At 44.7% G+C, this 17,569-nt stretch overlaps 1 protein-coding gene across 4 annotated transcripts in view; it reads left to right on the top strand.

Moving 5' to 3' along the window:
• TAF1 (TATA-box binding protein associated factor 1) overlaps positions 1 to 16,289 on the top strand; it is a 114,078-nt gene extending 97,789 nt beyond the window's left edge. Inside the window, exons 38-40 of one of the 4 annotated variants that reach the window (XR_009493559.1) lie at positions 8,850 to 9,070; positions 13,550 to 13,670; positions 15,541 to 16,136. The gene's annotated coding sequence lies outside the window, so the exon portion shown is untranslated. Of the gene's footprint in view, positions 1 to 8,849; positions 13,724 to 15,540 lie in introns of those variants that run through there. The other 3 variants (XR_009493557.1, XR_009493556.1, XR_009493558.1) reach the window with 3 other exon arrangements.
• Positions 16,290 to 17,569: the final 1,280 nt, after the last annotated feature.

Raw genomic sequence — 17,569 nt, 5'->3', positions numbered from 1 at the left:
TAATAAGCCATAATGGGAAAGAATAAGAAAAAGAGTATGTGTAAATATATATGTATATATACACGTTGCTGTATAGTAGAAACTAACACAACTTTGTAAATCAACTATACTTCAGTTAGAAAAAAAGGAAGTCATGATCAACTATATAAAATGCTGCTCAGAGGTCCAGTAAGATGCTATCTGAGAACTGAGGCAAAATGGATTTGAATAAATGAAGGTAACTGTATTATTGACAAGAACCGTTTCCATGCAGCAGTGGTAGCGAAAGCCTAGTTAAAGTTGTTTTAAGAGAGAAGTGGCAACAGTGAGTAATAGACACTTGAGTTTTGCTATTAAGGGGAGCAGAGAAGGGAGATAGTATCTCAAGGGGGATGTGAGGATCTAGAAGTCATGTGTGTGTGTGTTAGATGAGAGGTATACTTTTTAAAAAATACATTGATTTTTGGCTTCTCTGAGTCTTTGTTGCTGTTCATGGGCAGCAAGCAGGGGCTACTCTCTAGTTGTGGTGTGCCGGCTTCTCATTGCGTTGACTTCTCCTGTGGCTGGAGCCCGTGCTTCAGTAGTTGTGGTGCCCAGGCTTAGTTGCCCCCTGGCATGTGGAATCTTCCCAGACCAGGGATCAAACCTATGTCCCCTGCAGTGGCGGGTGGATTCCTAACCACTGGCAAGTCTGAAAGGTATACTTTCTTTTTACACTTAATATATTGTGAACGTATCTCACTCTCTCTCTCTCCACACACACACACCTCATTCATATTTTTTTTTTGGCTGTGCCACACAGCCATTCTTTTTTAATTGAAGTTTTCATTGAGGTAAATGTAAAAAATAACAGTGATCTCTTGTACAGTTTGCTAAACTAGTATGGTATCACAACCAGGATATTGACAGTAATACAACCCACTAATCTTTTTCAGATTTCTCCAGTTTTCCTCATTATTTTTTAACAACCTATTGATAGACATTTAATTTTCCAATTTTTTGCTCGAGTCTCCTGGACTCTATTCCATTCTGTTTAATCTTCTTGTTTATTTCTAGACCACCATAAAACTTTTAATTACTATGCACTTAATTTTATCTGAGGGGTCAAATGACCTTATTATTCATCCTTCAAATTATTTTCTTTGGCTACTGTGGAGCATTGATGGCTTCCAATGATCCTCTCCTCCTGGTATTCATGCGTTTGTATAATCCCCTCCTCTTGAGTGTGGCCTGGACCTTGTGACTTAACAGAATACAGCAAAGGTGATGGGATGTTGCTTCCAGGACTGAAATACAAAAGGCATGACTTGTGTCTTGCTGGCACTGTGTTGCTTGCTTGCTTTGAGGAAGCCAGCTGCCATGTTGTGAGCTTCCCCACAGAGAGGCCAAAATGGCAAGTAACTGAGACCCTCAGTCCAACAGCTCACAAGGAACTGAATCCTGCTAACAACCACAGAGTGAATGTGAAAGTAGCTCTTGAGATGAAGACAGTCCTGGCTGACACTTTGATCAAAGCCTTGTGAGAGACCCTGAGCTGTAGAACTTAGGTAAGCAGTGCCCAGTTTCATGACCCATGAGAAACGGTGAGAGGATAAATGTACAGTTTAGGGATTTTTTTCTTTTTTTTTAACTTAATTTTTTTTGCTTTCTTTGTTTTTAAATATATGGTTTTGTTTTAACTTCTTAATTTGAGGTAAGTATAGATTCACAGACAGTTGTTAAAAAAAAAAAAAAAAAGTAATACAGAGATCCCAACACCCTTCACGCAGTTTCTCCCAGTGGTAACATGTTGCATAACTATGGTGTACTGCACAACCAGGAAACTGACATAGATCCATAAACCTTCATAGTGCACCAGCTTTCCGTATGCTCATCTGGGCATGTGTTTGTATGTGTGTTTAGTTCTATGCAATATCACATGTGTTTTACAGTTACCAATCTTTTTATTTTATTGAGGTATACTTGATTTACAATGTTCTGTTCATGTCTGCTGTACAGCAAAGTGATTCAGATATACACATATATGTTCTTTTTTATATTCTTTTCCATTATGGTTTATTGCAGTGTACTGAATATAGTTCCCTGTGTTATACAGTAGGACTTGCTGTTTATCCATCCTGTATAAACTAGTTTGTATCTGCTAGTTTGGGATTAGCAAATGCAAACCAGTGCTTTCTTTTTTAAATTTCTCTTTTAATTGGAGTATAATTGCTTAACAGTGTTGTGTTAGTTTCTGCTGTACAACAGTGTGAATCACCCATAAGTATACATATATTCCCCTCCCTTCTGAGCCTTCCTCCCCACTCCCCCATCCAGCCCCTCTATGTCCTTGCAGAGCACAGGGCTGAGATCCCTGTGTTATACAGCAATTTCCCACTAGCTGTTTTACATGTGGTAGTGTATATGTCAATGCTGTTCTCTCAGTTTGTCCCACCCTCTCCTTCCTCCACTCACACATGTAGTTTTGTGCCACTACCACCACTGTCAAAATATAGAGCAGTTCCAGCTCAAGACGGCTCATGCTACCCTCCCCCCCACTTTTTTTTTTTTTTTTTTGGGCTGTGCTGGGTCTTCATTGCTCCGAGGGCTTTTCTTTAGTTGTGGTAATCAGGGGCTACTCTATTGTTGCAGTGAGTTGGCTTCTCATTGCTGTGGCTTCTCTTGTGGAGCAAGAACTCTAGGATGCTTGGACTTCAGTGGTTGCCGCTCCTGGGCTCTAGAGCACAGGCTCAGTAGTTATGGCGCTCAGACTTAAGTTGCTCCGCTGCATGTGGAATCTTCCTAGATCAGGGATCGAACCTGTGTCTCCTGCATTGGCAGGCAGATTCTTTACCACTGAGCCACCAGGGAAGCCCTCATGCTACCCCTTTATAGTCCCTGAGCATAGAACTTTAAGTTGGCAACATTTTTTTTTCTTTCAGTACTTTAAAGGTGTTGCTCTGCTGAATGCTGGTTTACATCTAGTTTATATTTCTCACAAGAAACCTGTTGTCATTTTTATCTTTATTTCTCTGTAGATATATTTTTTTCTCTGGCTGCTTTTAAGATTTTTTCTTTATCACCAGTTGTAAACAATGTCATTATGATGTGCTGTGGTGTGTGTGTGTGTGTATTTTAAATAGTGGTAAACATACATAAAATTTGCTGTTTTAACCATTTTAAGTGTATAGTTGACTGGCATTAACTACATTCACAATGTTGTGCTTCCATCACTACTATTTCTGACACCCTTTATCACCCAAACAGAAACTTTGTACCCATTCAGCAATAACTCCCTATTCCCTCTTGCCCCTAGCCCCTAGTTACCTCTATTCTACTTTTTGACTCTATGAATTTAACTACTCTTAAGTATTTCATATGAATGGAATCATACAGTATTTTTCCAGTTTTGACTGGCTTCTCTCACTTGGCATAATGTCTTCAAGATTCATCCATGTTGTAGCATGTATCAGAACTTCATTCTTTTCTTGTGGTTGAAAAATATTCCATTGTATGTATATATCGCATATTACTTACTAACCATTCTTCTACTGATGGACACGTGGTTTGTTTCCACCTTTTGGCTATTGTGAATAATGCTGTGAATAATACTTGTGTACAAGTTATCTATTTCAGTCCTTGTTTCCAATTCATTTGAGTGTATACCTAGGAATGGAATTTCTGGATCATATGGTAATTCTATGTTTAACTTTTCGAGGAACTGCCAAACTATTTTCCATAGCAGCTGCACAATTTTGCATTCCCACCAGCAATGCATGAGGGTTCTAATTTCTCCGCATTTTCAACCATGCTTGTTAGTTTCATATATATATATATATATATATATACACACATACACACACACACACACATATATAAATATATATATGTGTATATATATACATAAATATATATGTGTATATATATACATAAATATATGTGTATATATATATACATAAATATATATGTGTGTGTATATATACATAAATATATATATGTGTGTATATATATATATTAGCCTTCCTAATGGACGTGAAGTAGTATCTCATTGTTATTTGGATTTTCATTTCTCTTGTGGGTAGTGCTGTTGAGCAAAATCTCATGTGTTTGTTGGCCATTTTTATATCTTCTTTAGAGAAATGCCTATTTCAGTCCTTTACCAATTTTTGAATTTGCTGTTGTTCTTATTAGCTTCTAAGGGTTTTATAATTTAGGTATTTGATCCATTTTGAGTTACTTTTTGTATATAGTGTAAGGTAAGGGTCTAATGTCATTCTTTTGTATGTGAATAACCAGTTGTTCCATCAAACTTCAGCTGAGGATGGAGAACAGGGGAGTGGCCACCCCTGAAGTCATCTTCCCAGGGAGGAACCAGCTCTGGGAGAAAACCAACACTATTTCTTAATGAGACTGTCCTTTCCCAATAAATGGTCTTGGCATCCTTGTCAAAAATCAACTGATCATATATGTGAGGGGTTTGGGGGGCTCTCTACTCTGCTCCATTGGTCTATGTCTGTCCTTACACAGTGCCACAATGTTTTGATTCCTGTATAGCTTTGTAGTGAATTTTGAAACCAGGAAGTGTGAGACCTCCAGGTTTGTTAATTTTCAAGATTATTTTCACTCTTTGGGAGCTCCTTGAGATTCAATGAGAGACTTTATTTTTGGGGGCTCCAAAATCACTGCAGATGGTGACTGCAGCCATGAAATTAAAAAATGCTTGCTCCTTGGAAGAAAAGCTATGACCAACCTAGACAGCATATTAAGGCCCATCTAGTCAAAGCTATGGTTTTTCAGTAGTCATGTATGGATGTGAGAATTGGACTATAAAGAAAGCTGAGCACCAAAGAATTGATGCTTTTGAAGTGTGGTGTTGGAGAAGACTCTTGAGAGTCCGTTGGACTGCAAGGAGATCAAACTAGTCAATCTTAAAGGAAATCAGTCCTGAATATTCATTGGAAGGACTGATGCTGAAGCTGAAGCTCCGATACTTTGACCACCTGATGCAAAGAACTGACTCATTGGAAAAGACCTTGTTGCTGGGAAAGATTGAAGACAGGAGGAGAAAGGGACGACAGAGGATGAGATGGTTGAATGGCATCACTGATGCGATAGACATGAGTTTGAGTAAGCTCTGGGAGTTGGTGATGGACAGGGAAGCCTGGTGTGCTACAGTCCATGGGGTCACAAAGAGTCGGACATGACTAAGTGACTGAACTATACTGACATTCAGTATGAATTTCACTATTTAATTCAATATGAATTTCAGGGTGACTTTTTCTATTCTATTCAATATGAACTTCAGGGTGAGGTTTTTTTTTTTAATTTCTGCAAAATCTCCACTGGTATTTTCTTTTGTTGTTTGTTTGTTTGTTTTTTGACTGTGTGGCATGCAAGATCTTAGTTCCCTGACCAGGGATCAAACGCACACCCCTTGTAGTGGAAACTGGGAGTCTCAGCCACTGGACCACCAGGAAAGTACTTCCACTGGCATTTTGATAGAGATTAAATTGACCTGTAGATTGCATTGGGGAGTATTGTTGTCCTAACCATACTGGATGCCAGATGTGAAATTTACCTTGTTCAGTGCTGGATGTTCTTACACTACTATAGTTAAGTGAGTGAGTTAAGTGAAGTCGCTCAGTCGTGTCTGACTCTGCGACTCCATGGGCTGTAGCCTACCAGGCTCCTCTGTCCATGGGATTTACCAAGCAATAGTCCTAGAGTGGACTGCCATTTCCTTCTCCAGGGGACCTTCCCAACCCAGGGATCAAACCCAGGTCTCCCACATTGTAGACAGATGCTTTACCCTGTCTGAGCCACCAGGGGTTTTATAGATGTGCTTAAGGTCTTGTTCTGGGAAGTTCAGTTCAGTTCAGTTCAGTCGCTCAGTCGTGTCCGACTCTTTGCAACCCATGAATAGCAGCACGCCAGGCCTCCTTGTCCATCACCAATTCCCAGAGTTTACCCAAACTCATGTCCATCGAGTCGGTGATGCCATCCAGCCATCTCATCCTCTATCATCCCCTTCTCCTCCTGCCCCCAATCTCTCCCAACATCAGGGTCTTTTCCAATGAGTCAACTCTTTGCATGAGGTGGCCAAAGTACTGGAGTTTCAGCTTCAGCATCAGTCTTTCCAATGAACACCCAGGACTGATCTCCTTTAGGATGAACTGGTTGGATCTCCTTGCAGTCCAAGGGACTCTCAAGAGTCTTCTCCAACACCACAGTTCAAAAGCATCAATTCTTCGGTGTTCAGCTTTCTTCACAGACCAACTCTCATATCCATACATGATCACTGGAAAAACCATAGCCTTGACTAGACAGACCTTTGTTGACAAAGTAATGTCTCTGCTTTTGAATATGCTATCTAGGTTGGTCATAACTTTCCTTCCAAGGAGTAAGCATCTTTTAATTTCATGGCTGCAGTCACCATCTGCAGTGATTTTGGAGCCCAAAAAAATAAAGTCTGACACTGTTTCCACTGTTTCCCCATCTATTTCCCATGAAGTGATGGGACCAGATGCCATGATCTTCGTTTTCTGAATGTTGAGCTTTAAGCCAACTTTTTCACTCTCCTCTTTCACTTTCATCAAGAGGCTTTTTAATTCCTCTTCACTTTCTGCCATAAGGGTGGTGTCATCTGCATATCTGAGGTTATTGATATTTCTCCTGGCAATCTTGATTCCAGTTTGTGCTTCTTCTAGCCCAGCGTTTCTCATGATATACTCTGCATATAAGTTACATAAGCAGGGTGACAATATACAGCCTTGATGTACTCCTTTTCCTATTTGGAACCAGTCTGTTGTTCCATGTCCAGTTCTAACTCTTGCTTCCTGACCTGCATATAGGTTTCTCAAGAGGCAGGTCAGGTGGCCTGGTATTCCCATCTCTTTCAGAATTTTCCACAGTTTATTGTGATCCACACAGGCAAAGGCTTTGGCGTAGTCCATAAAGCAGAAATAGATGTTTTTCTGGAATTCCCTTGCTTTTTCTATGATCCAACAGATGTTGGCAATTTGATCTCTGGTTCCTCTGCCTTATCTAAATCCAGCTTGAACATCAGGAAGTTCATGGTTCACATATTGTTGAAGCCTGGCTTGGAGAATTTTCAGCATTACTTTACTGGTGTGTGAGATGAGTGCAATTGTGTGGAAGTTTGAGCATTCTTTGGCATTGCCTTTCTTTGGGATTGGAATGAAAACTGACCTTTTCCAGTCCTGTGGCCACTGCTGAGTTTTCCAAACTTGCTGGCATATTGAGTGCAGCACTTTCACAGCATCATCTTTCAGGATTTGAAATAGCTCAACTGGAATTCCCTGACCTCTACTAGCTTTGTTTGTAGTGATGCTTCCTAAGGCCCACTTGACTTCACATTCCAGGATGTCTGGCTCTAGGTAGTGATCCACCATCGTGATTATCTGGGTCATGAAGATATGTTTTGTACAGTTCTTCTGTGTATTCTTGACACCTCTTCTTAATATCTACTGCTTCTGTTAGGTCCATACCATTTCTGTCCTTTATCGAGTCCATCTTTGCATGAGATGTTCCCTTGGTATCTCTAATTTTCTTGATGAGATCTCTAGTCTTTCCCATTCTGTTGTTTTCCTCTATTTCTTTGCATTGATCCCTGAGGAAGGCTTTCTTATCTCTCCTTGTTATTCTTTGGAACTCTGCATTCAGATGCTTATATCTTTCCTTTTCTCCTTTGCTTTTTGCTTCTCTTCTTTTCACAGCTATTTGTAAGGCCTCCTCAGACAGCCATTTTGCTTTTTTGCATTTCTTTTCCATGGGGATGGTCTTGATCCCTGTCTCCTGTACAATGTCATGAACCTCCATCCATAGTTCATCAGGCACTCTGTCTATCAGATCTAGTCCCTTAAATCTATTTCTCACTTCCACTGTATAATCGTAAGGGATTTGATTTAGGTCATACCTGAATGGTCTAGTGGTTTTCCCTACTTTCTTCAATTTCAGTCTGAATTTGGCAATAAGGAGTTCATGATCTGAGCCACAGTCAGCTCCTGGTCTTGTTTTTGCTGACTGTATAGAGCTTCTCCATCTTTGGCTGCAAAGAATATAATCAGTCTGATTTCAGTGTTGACCATCTGGTAATGTTCATGTGTAGAGTCTTCTCTTGTGTTCTTGGAAGAGGGTGTTTGCTATGACCAGTGTGTTCTCTTGGCAAAGCTCTATTAGCATTTGCCCTGCTTCATTCTGTATTCCAAGGCCAAATTTGCCTGTTACTCCAGGTGTTTCTTGACTTCCTACTTTTGCATTCCAGTCCCCTATAATGAAAAGGACATCTTTTTTTGGATGTTAGTTCTAAAAGGTCTTGTAGGTCTTCATAGAACTGTTAGGTAGGTAGAATAGGGAAAAGGAGCCCAAAATGGTGGTGGCTAAAAGACAAGGAAGGGAAAAGCCTATGGCTAAAAGACAAGGAAGGGAAAAGCCCATGAAAATAGAACAAAGGAAGGTCTGAAGACCGGAGTGAGGACCTCAGGTAAAACAAACAACACCCCTGGCTGGCCCAATTTACATAGGACAGGCCCACGGAGAGAAAAACATAAAAAGAGGAGCCAAAGCTAGCTCTCTCTGTCTCTCTCCCCCGCGTGCTGGGGCGCTCTTCTTTTTGCACTGACGTGCCCTCACGCCTCGAAGATGGGTTTTCCTGGTATCTTTTATATAAAATAGAGCTGTAAGTAACACTGAGCTGTAACACTGATTTGTCTAAGAGCTATAACACGGTCCATTTGAGCCATGAGAGCTATAACACGGTCTGTCCAAGACCTGAGAGCTGTGACACGCCTAGGGGGCTTTAATGTCTGTCACTCCAAATATTTGTTGTGATGAGACAAAAACAGAGGAGCATACAGTCGTCTGACATCTAGGTGCTGTGACTCGGGTTTAACCTGGCTGAAACAACCTCCACGCGGAAGAGGCCAAGCACAGCAGGAGCCCAACTCAGCGAAGTTCCCGTGGTAGAAGCTGAACGCGAAGAAAACCCAGTGCAGGGGAAGGCCCATCGTGCTGGAAACGGGGACAGTGAAAAATGAACTCAGCAGAAAGCTCACGCGGCTCAGTCTCAGATTCCAGAAGACCTCCGGTTAAGGTAGGAGGTCCTCGCTCCTATGGCTGGAGGGACATGCCTAACAAAATCTTAATTCCTTTACAATCTTTAATTTCTTGTGTCCTCGAACCTCTTGTGAACAGGCGGGCAGCAGTGGGCACAATTGAGGGACTCTGGAGAGGCTACTCCTCAGCATGTCCTAAAGGCGCTATCTGCTGAGCCCCAGTAGATGTTACACAAGCCGGTGGGGGTTCTTCTGTCCTTACTTTTCTTTGTGCCAAGGATCAGACCAATGAAAACTGTGAGCACCGGTCAGATATTTAGCAAATTTTCCCGCACACTATGAAGGGGATCCCTTGGCATGTTTTTCCCACTGCTTTTTTTTTTTCCCTCCTGACCTTCAGCTCTCTTTCCCAGGACTTGAGCCCTACCAAAACCCAGGATGCCCAGCTTCAGGACCTAATGAAGCTCAGGCTCTGATGTCTCATTGCAAAAATTCAGTTTGAGACAAAGCGATAGGTAAAGAATTGGACTTATTAAGATTCAGAGAGAAGCGCCCACTCTACAGGGTACTGGCCATGGAATGCGGCCTGGCTAGGTTTTGCGAGGGGGATGAATTCATATGCTAATGAGTAGGAAGATCATCCCAGCCATTGGGGAACCACCCACACTCCTCCATCTTTTGACAGTGCCTTGAAGCTGTCCTGCCACCTCTGGGTGTGTCTGTTGGCTTATAGATTGGGGATTAAGGTCTACTTGAATTTGACCTGTCATCTTGGACCCAGTTGATTTTAATTGGTTTACGTTATACCCTTGTGCTATGTCATTCTTTCAAAGGTTGTGCTCTGCCCCCCTTCCTTCCTGTTTCATGCTCTTTTCCTGAGCCCCATCCAGGCCCACAAGGTTGCCTCTACAATCTTCTGGAGCTGGCCTTGGGAGGGAAATACTGTGTAATATCCAACCCCCTAATCCTACCCAGTACTGGTCACACTGGAGATCGTGGGGATGCCCAACTCCAGTCTGGGGGTCCCAGGAGGTCATCACGCCTTGACCTGCCTAGGGATCTGGTCCTCAAAAGGTTGTCACGCCTCAACCTGCTCTGGGATCCGCTAGTCCCAGGGTTCCCAGGAGGTCGTCACGCCTCGACCTCCCCAGGGACCCAATTCTTGGGAGGCCGTCACACCTCTACCTGCCCGGGGATTCAATCTCTAGGAGGCTGTCATGCCTCAGCCTGCCTGGGGATCTGCACCCTGACCTGGGGACGCCTGGCTCTCAGGTTGCAACAGTACTAGGTTGGATGAGCTTACATCATGATATCTATTCCCGTCCACTGTGGGCAAGCTAGCAATGAGTTATAAACCCCTTAATTCTACCCAGCAGTGGTCACGCTGGAGACCTTGGGGATGCCCAAACTCCAGTCTGGGGGTCCCAGGAGGTCATCACGCCTTGACCTGCCTAGGGATCTGGTCCTCGAAAGGTTGTCACGCCTCAACCTGCTCGGGGATCCGCCAGTCCCAGGGGTCCCAGGAGGTCGTCATGCCTCGACCTGCCCAGGGATTCAGGAGGCTGTCATGCCTCAGCCTGCCTGGGGATCTGCACCCTGACCCGGGGACGCCTGGCTCTCAGGTTGCAACAGTACTAGGTAGGATGAGCTTACATCATGATATCTATTCCCATCCACTGTGGGCAAGCTAGCAATGAGTTATAAACCCCTTAATTCTACCCAGCAGTGGTCATGCTGGAGACCTTGGGGATGCCCAAACTCCAGTCTGGGGGTCCCAGGAGGTCATCACGCCTTGACCTGCCTAGGGATCTGGTCCTCGAAAGGTTGTCACACTTCAACCTGCTCGGGGATCCGCCAGCCCCAGGGGTCCCAGGAGGTCGTCACGCCTCGACCTCCCCAGGGACCCAGTTCTCGGGAGGCCATCACGCCTCGACCTGCCCGGGGATTCAGGAGGCTGTCATGCCTCAGCCTGCCTGGGGATCTGCACCCTGACCTGGCGACACCTGACTCTCAGGTTGCAACAGTTCTGAGTAGGATAAGCTTCAGAAAGATTCACCCCTAAGCAAGTCCACCCATGGAATCAGAAGGAAGCCTATTATTTGTGGGACTGTGCCCAGTCTCAGCAATAACTCAGGGGCCCAATGAAAACCCCATTGTCTTTCTGGAAAGCCTAAAAGAGGCCCTCCAAAAGTTTACCAATCTGGACTTAGACTCTTATGAGGGACAGGTGATTTTAAAGGACAAATTCCTGTCCCAGTGTGCATCAGATATCAGAATTAAGTTACAACAGCTACAGCAGCAGGACCCTACTTCCTCTTTAGAAGAAATGGTCCAGACAGCCACCAATACCTTTTATAACAGAGAACAGGAGAAGGAGGCCAAGGCCCAGGAGAGGGAGAGAAAGAAAGAGACAAGGCATGCCCAGATGCTGGCCGCCCTCCAGAGAAGCCCTATGGCAAACCCCGAGTCCTTGAAGGACAAGGCACTAGGCAAATGCCTAATCTGTAGACAGGCGGGGCATTGGGCCAAAGAGTGTCCAAACCGTGACAAGTCTCCTAAAATGGCTTGCCACAAATGCCATCAACTGGGACATTGGGTGGCACTCTGCCCTCGGGACCCAAGAGCCTCAAGGTCAAGCACCAAACCTTCCCTCACGATGGTTCAAGAGGACTGAAGCGGCCCACTCCAGCCAGCCGCCTGTCACAGATAACCATCACGGGGCTGAAGCCAAGGGTGCAACTGGATGTGGCAGGTAGGCCCAAAAATTTCTTGGTTGACACGGGGGCTACCTACTCTGTCTTGATCTCCTACTCCAGAGCCTTCTCCTCCCAAACCTGTACCATTTTGAGTGCTAAAGGAAAAAACAACTACTAAAAGATTCACCCAAGCACTTCTTTGTTGCTGGGATGGACAAATATTTTCCCACCAGTTTCTGGTGCTCCCTGAGTGTCCTACTCCATTATTGGGAAGAGATATACTCACTAAATTGGGGACCACCCTTGTGATGGGGAGTTTTTCAGTCCCTAGAGCTCTACAGCTCCTGGTTACTACTGAAGAACCCATTACACCTTCTTCAATAGAGAGGGACCAAAAACTATGGGAAGACAAAATTAACCCCCAGGTGTAGGACTAGGGAATTCCTGGATGAGCCCACCAAACTGAACCGGTCATCATTGTCCTCTGAGATCCCACTCGGTTTCCTAACCAGAAACAATATCCCCTCAAAAGAAAGGCTCGGGAGGGACTACAGCCTTTAATAAATGAATTCCTTGCTTGTGGGCTATTGGTCCCCACTAATAGTTCACCATGTAACACCCCAATCCTCTCAGTAAAGAAAAAGGATGGAACCTGGTGAATGGTTCAAGATCTCTGGATCATAGATGAAGCTGTAGTCCCCCTCCATCCCACATACCCAATCCCTATGTAATTTTGGAAGAAATCCCACCCAGTGCCAAGTGGTTTACAGTCTTGGATCTCAAAAATGCATTTTTTTGCATACCACTGGCTAAAGAATCCCAATATCTTTTTGCCTTTGAGTGGGAGGCCCCAGGAGAAAAACACAAATAGATGACTTGGACAGTATTACCTCAGGGATTCAGAGATAGCCCCCACCTGTTTGGACAGGCCCTTAGCTGGGACCTCCTAAATCTGGACCTGGGACCTAATGGGAAAATATCACAATACGTAGATGACCTACTAATCTGCTCTCCAGATGAGAAAGTGCCCAACAACATGCAGTTCAGGTTCTAAACTTCTTGGCAGAAAGGGGATATAAAGTCTCCCATGCTAAGGCACATATGGTCAAGATAAAGGTCACTAACCTGGGAGTTCAGATTACACACGGGTCCAAGAGGCTGTCCTCTGATCGGGTACAAGGAATCCTCCAGTTGCCCTCCCCCACGACTCGAAAACAATTGCGAGCTTTCCTGGGGCTAACTGGGTATTGTAGAATCTGGATACCCAACTATGGTCTAATTGCCCAGCCCTTATATGAAAGCTTAAAAGGAGATGATTCAATCCCACTAATGTGGGAAACTCCTCAAAAGAAGGCAGAGGCTACACTAAAACAGGCCTTAACTCAGGCACCTGCCTTGAGGTTGCCAGACCCAGAAAAAGCATTCTAACTTTATGTCCCTGAAAGAGAGGGAATAGCCTTGGGAGTGTTAACTCAAAGGTTGGGATCTGAGCCCCAGCCTGTAGCTTACTTATCCAAGAGGCTCGATCCAACTGCCCGAGGCTGGCCCCTCTGCCTTCGAAATCTTGCAGCTATTGCAATCATGATAGAAAATGCTTTAAAACTCTCCTTTGGGGGCAAACTAACTATTTTTACCAGCCACCAAGTAAAACAACTCCTAAGTCAGAGAGGCCATTTATGGATGTCTGATCAAAGAATCCTCAAATATCAAGTAATGCTGATGGAAAATCCAGGCCTCACTGTATATCGCCTTGTGAAGTTCTTAACCCAGCCACCCTCCTGCCTACCCTCGAGGGCTCTCTCCCCTTTCACTCTTGTCTAGAAACCTTGGACCACTGGACAAAACCCCGAGAGGGATTGTCAGAAGATCCTCTGACCAATCCTGAGGAAATCTGGCACACTGATGGAAGCAGCTTTATCTTGGATGGAAAAAGAAGAGCCGGGTATGCAGTAGTCTCCAATTTTGAGACCATAGAGGCTAAGCCTCTGCCACCAGGTACTTCAGCCCAATTAGCTGAGCTCATAGCCCTGACTTGAGCTTTAGAGCTGGGAAAAGGAAAAAGAATAGCCATTTACACTGACTCCAAGTATGCCTTTCTGGTGCTACATGCACATGCTGCTATTTGGAAAGAAAGGGACCACTTGACCACCCGAGGGTCCCCAATCTAATATGGTGATCAGATTCTTAGACTCTTGGAGGCAGTCCATCTGCCCACTGAGGTTTCAGTCTCCCATTGTAAAGGACACCAAAAAGAGAGCACGGAAGTGGCACGAGGAAACCAAGCAACTGATTAGGCAGCTAAGAGAGCAGCATTACAGAACCATGACCTAATAGGGGTTGCCACCTTAGTTCCACAGACTAATTTGCCAGAGACTCCTTCACATACTGAAGGTGAGACTCTTAAAGCTAAGAGTGAGGGCTTTCAAGAAGATCATATGGGGTGGTTCCAAAAGGAGGGACTCCTTTTTCTGCCTGGGAACCTCCAATGGAAGTTGGTTAACTCCTTACATGCCACCACTCATTTAGGAGAAAAGGCCGTCCAAAGATTACTAGAAAGGTCCTTCAGAGGAACAGGCTTCCAAACAACTATAAGACAGGTGGTCTCCTCTTGTCTCACTTGCCAATTAAACAACCCCCAAGGAGCTCGAAGACCCCAGCTGGCCCATCCTGTCCAGCGACACGGGGCCTACCCAGGAGAGGACTGGCAGATGGACTTCACCCAGATGCCAGTTTCTCAAGGGTATAAATACCTATTAGTCGTGATAGATATATTCACAGGATGGATTGAAGGCTTTCCCACTCAGACTGAGAATGCTGAGGAGGTGGTAAAAAAACTGCTCCATGAAATCATGCCAAGATTTGGTCTGCCCAGGTCATTACAAAGTGACAGTGGGACATCATTTACTTCTAAGGTCACCCAAGGGGTCTCGAAAGCACTGGGCATTACTTATTATCTCCATTGTGCCTGGAGGCCTCAGTCTTCAGGAAAAGTAGAAAGAGCCAATCAATTCTTAAAATCAGCGATAAAAAAGATAACCCAGGAGACCTCCCTAGGATGGAAGGAGGCTTTACCAATAGCTCTCCTCCGCACCCATATTGTCCCTAAGGAACAGGTTGGTCTTAGTCCTTATGAGATGGTATATGGGAGACCTTTTGTTTATGTCAGTGACCTCTTCCTAGATCCAGAGGCTGAGACCCTCCAATCTTACACCATGGCTATTGGGCAGTTCCAACAGGATATACGTTTGTGGGGTATGAACCAGGACCCAAAAGATTCTAAGGAGTCACCACTATATGCTCCAGGGACTCAAGTCCTAATTAAAGTCTGGAAAGATGGGTCCCCAAAGGCTCAACTCCAGCCTACATGGAAGGGCCCCTACCCTGTAATACTTTCTACCCCCACAACAGTCAAGGTACAAGGACACGACTCCTGGATTCACTACTCACGAGTCAAGCCATGGAAGAAAACAGAAGAGGACACTCAATACACCTGTGAGCCCCTGGGAGATCTCAGATACCTATTCAGGACTACAAATGAGTGCCATTCTAATGAACACCCCCAAAATCTGGTTTCTGGGGGTAAGATTTCTCAGGATAGCTCTAAAGAGCCAACACAGCTTGGTAGGGACTGTACTCCAAAACAGACAGGAGATAGATCTTCTGATCCCTGAACAAGGAGGGACTTGAGCCATCCTGGCGATGTGAATTTAAAATTGGCTAATGCCCCTACTAGTCCTTGTTATAATATATTGATGATGCTTATGATTATTCCATGTACTGACAATTGTCTAACCTGTTTTGTCTCTGCCTAGGTCAACAAGCTACAACATGCAGTGCCAGTTCAACAAAGATATAAAACTACAGCCGAACACGGAAAATATCACACACTGTTAGATGGACACTGCTATAAGGACTCTGAGGATTGAGACTAGCAAGAGAGGGAGGCCCAATACCCCTCGCCATTCCAGTTCAGCAGGAAGTAGCCAGAAAGACCTCGATGCTCCTATTCCCAAAGAATTGGGCCTCCCATCTCTTGAAGGGGGGAATGTTAGGTAGGTAGAATAGGGAAAAGGAGCCCAAAATGGCGGTGGCTAAAAGACAAGGAAGGGAAAAGCCCATGAAAATAGAACAAAAGAAGGTCCAAGGACTGGAGTGAGGACCTCAGCTAAAACAAACAACACTCCTGGCTGGTCCAGTTTACATAGGACAGGCCCAGGGAGAGAAAAACATATAAAAAGAGGAGCCAAAGCTAGCTCTCTCTGTCTCTCTCCCCTGTGTGCTGGGGCACTCTTCTCTTTGCATCTTTGGATCGATGTGCCCTCACGCCTCCAAGATGGGTTTTCCTGATATCTTCTAAATAAAATAGAGCTGTAAGTAACACTGAGCTGTAATCCTGATTTGTCTAAGAGCTATAACATGGTCCGTTCGAGACCTGAGAGCTATAACACTGTTCAAGACCCGAGAGCTGTGACACGCCTAGAGGGCTTTAATGTCCGTCACTCCAAATTTTTGTTGTGATGAGACAAAAACCGAGGAGCATACACTCGTCTGACAAAACCGTTCAACTTCAGCTTCTCCAGCGTTACTGGTTGGGGCATAGGCTTGGATTACCACGATATTGAATGGTTTGCCTTGGAAACGAACAGAGATCATTCTGTCGTTTTTGAGATTCCATCCAAGTACTGCATTTTGGACTCTTGTTGACCATGATGGCTACTCCATTTCTTCTAAGGGATTCCTGCCCACAGTAGTAGATATAATGGTCATCTGAGTTAAATTCACCCATTCCAGTCCATTTGAGTTCGCTGATTCCTAGATGTCGACGTTCACTCTTGCCATCTCCTGTTTGACCACTTCCAGTTTGCCTTGATTCATGGACCTAACATTCCAGGTTCCTATGCAATATTGCTCTTTACAGCATTGGACCTTGCTTCTATCACCAGTCACAAATGTTTTTGCTTTGGCTCCATCCCTTCATTCTTTCTGGAGTTATTTCTCCACTGATCTCCAGTAGCATATTGGGCACCTACCGACCTGGGGAGTTCCTCTTTCAGTATCCTCTGGGGAGTCCCTCTTTCAGTATCCTATCATTTTGCCTTTTCATACTGTTCATGGGGCTCTCAAGGCAAGAATACTGAAGTGGTTTGCCATTCCCTTCTCCAGTGGACCACATTCTGCCAGACCTCTCCACCATGGCCCGCCTGTCTTGGGTGGCCCCACACGGCATGGCTTAGTTTCATTGAGTTAGACAAGGCTGTGGTCCGTGTGATTAGATTGGCTAGTTTCTGTGATTATGGTTTCAGTGTGTCTGCCCTCTGATGCCCTCTCGCAACACCTACCGTCTTACTTGTGTTTCTCTTACCTTGGACGTGGGGTATCTCTTCACAGCTGCTCCAGCAAAGTGCAGCCGCTGCTCCTTACCTTGGACGAGGGGTATCTCCTCACCGGCACCCCTCCTGACCTTGAACGTGGAGTAGCTCCTCTCGGCCCTCCTGTGCCTATGTAGCCACCGCTCCTTGGACTGGGGTTGCTCTTCAGCTGCCGCCCCTGACCTCGGACGTGGGGGTAGCTCCTCTCAGCCGCTCCTGGCTCCTGGGAAGTTAAGTTACTTGGCAACAATTTGATCTTTTTGAGACTTGTTTTTCTGTTTTTTTCCCCCTGCTAAATCCAGAATCAAAGCAGCCTTTTAGTCTTGGGCTAATTTTGCTCTACTACTGAGGCAAAACTCTCATCAATATTTTTATCCTGTCTTGTGACGTTTTCCCACACAGGATGTGGGAATACAAACGATCTGTCCTTTTGTGAGCTTTGAATATTTTCCCCTCTAATCCTTTCAGGTGG

The sequence above is a fragment of the Bos taurus genome, chromosome X (assembly GCF_002263795.3).
Source record: "Bos taurus isolate L1 Dominette 01449 registration number 42190680 breed Hereford chromosome X, ARS-UCD2.0, whole genome shotgun sequence".
In the NCBI taxonomy this organism is placed as follows: Eukaryota; Metazoa; Chordata; class Mammalia; order Artiodactyla; family Bovidae; genus Bos; species Bos taurus.
Note: the sequence above shows the minus strand (reverse complement) of the source record. Positions and strands in the feature narration are given on the sequence as shown.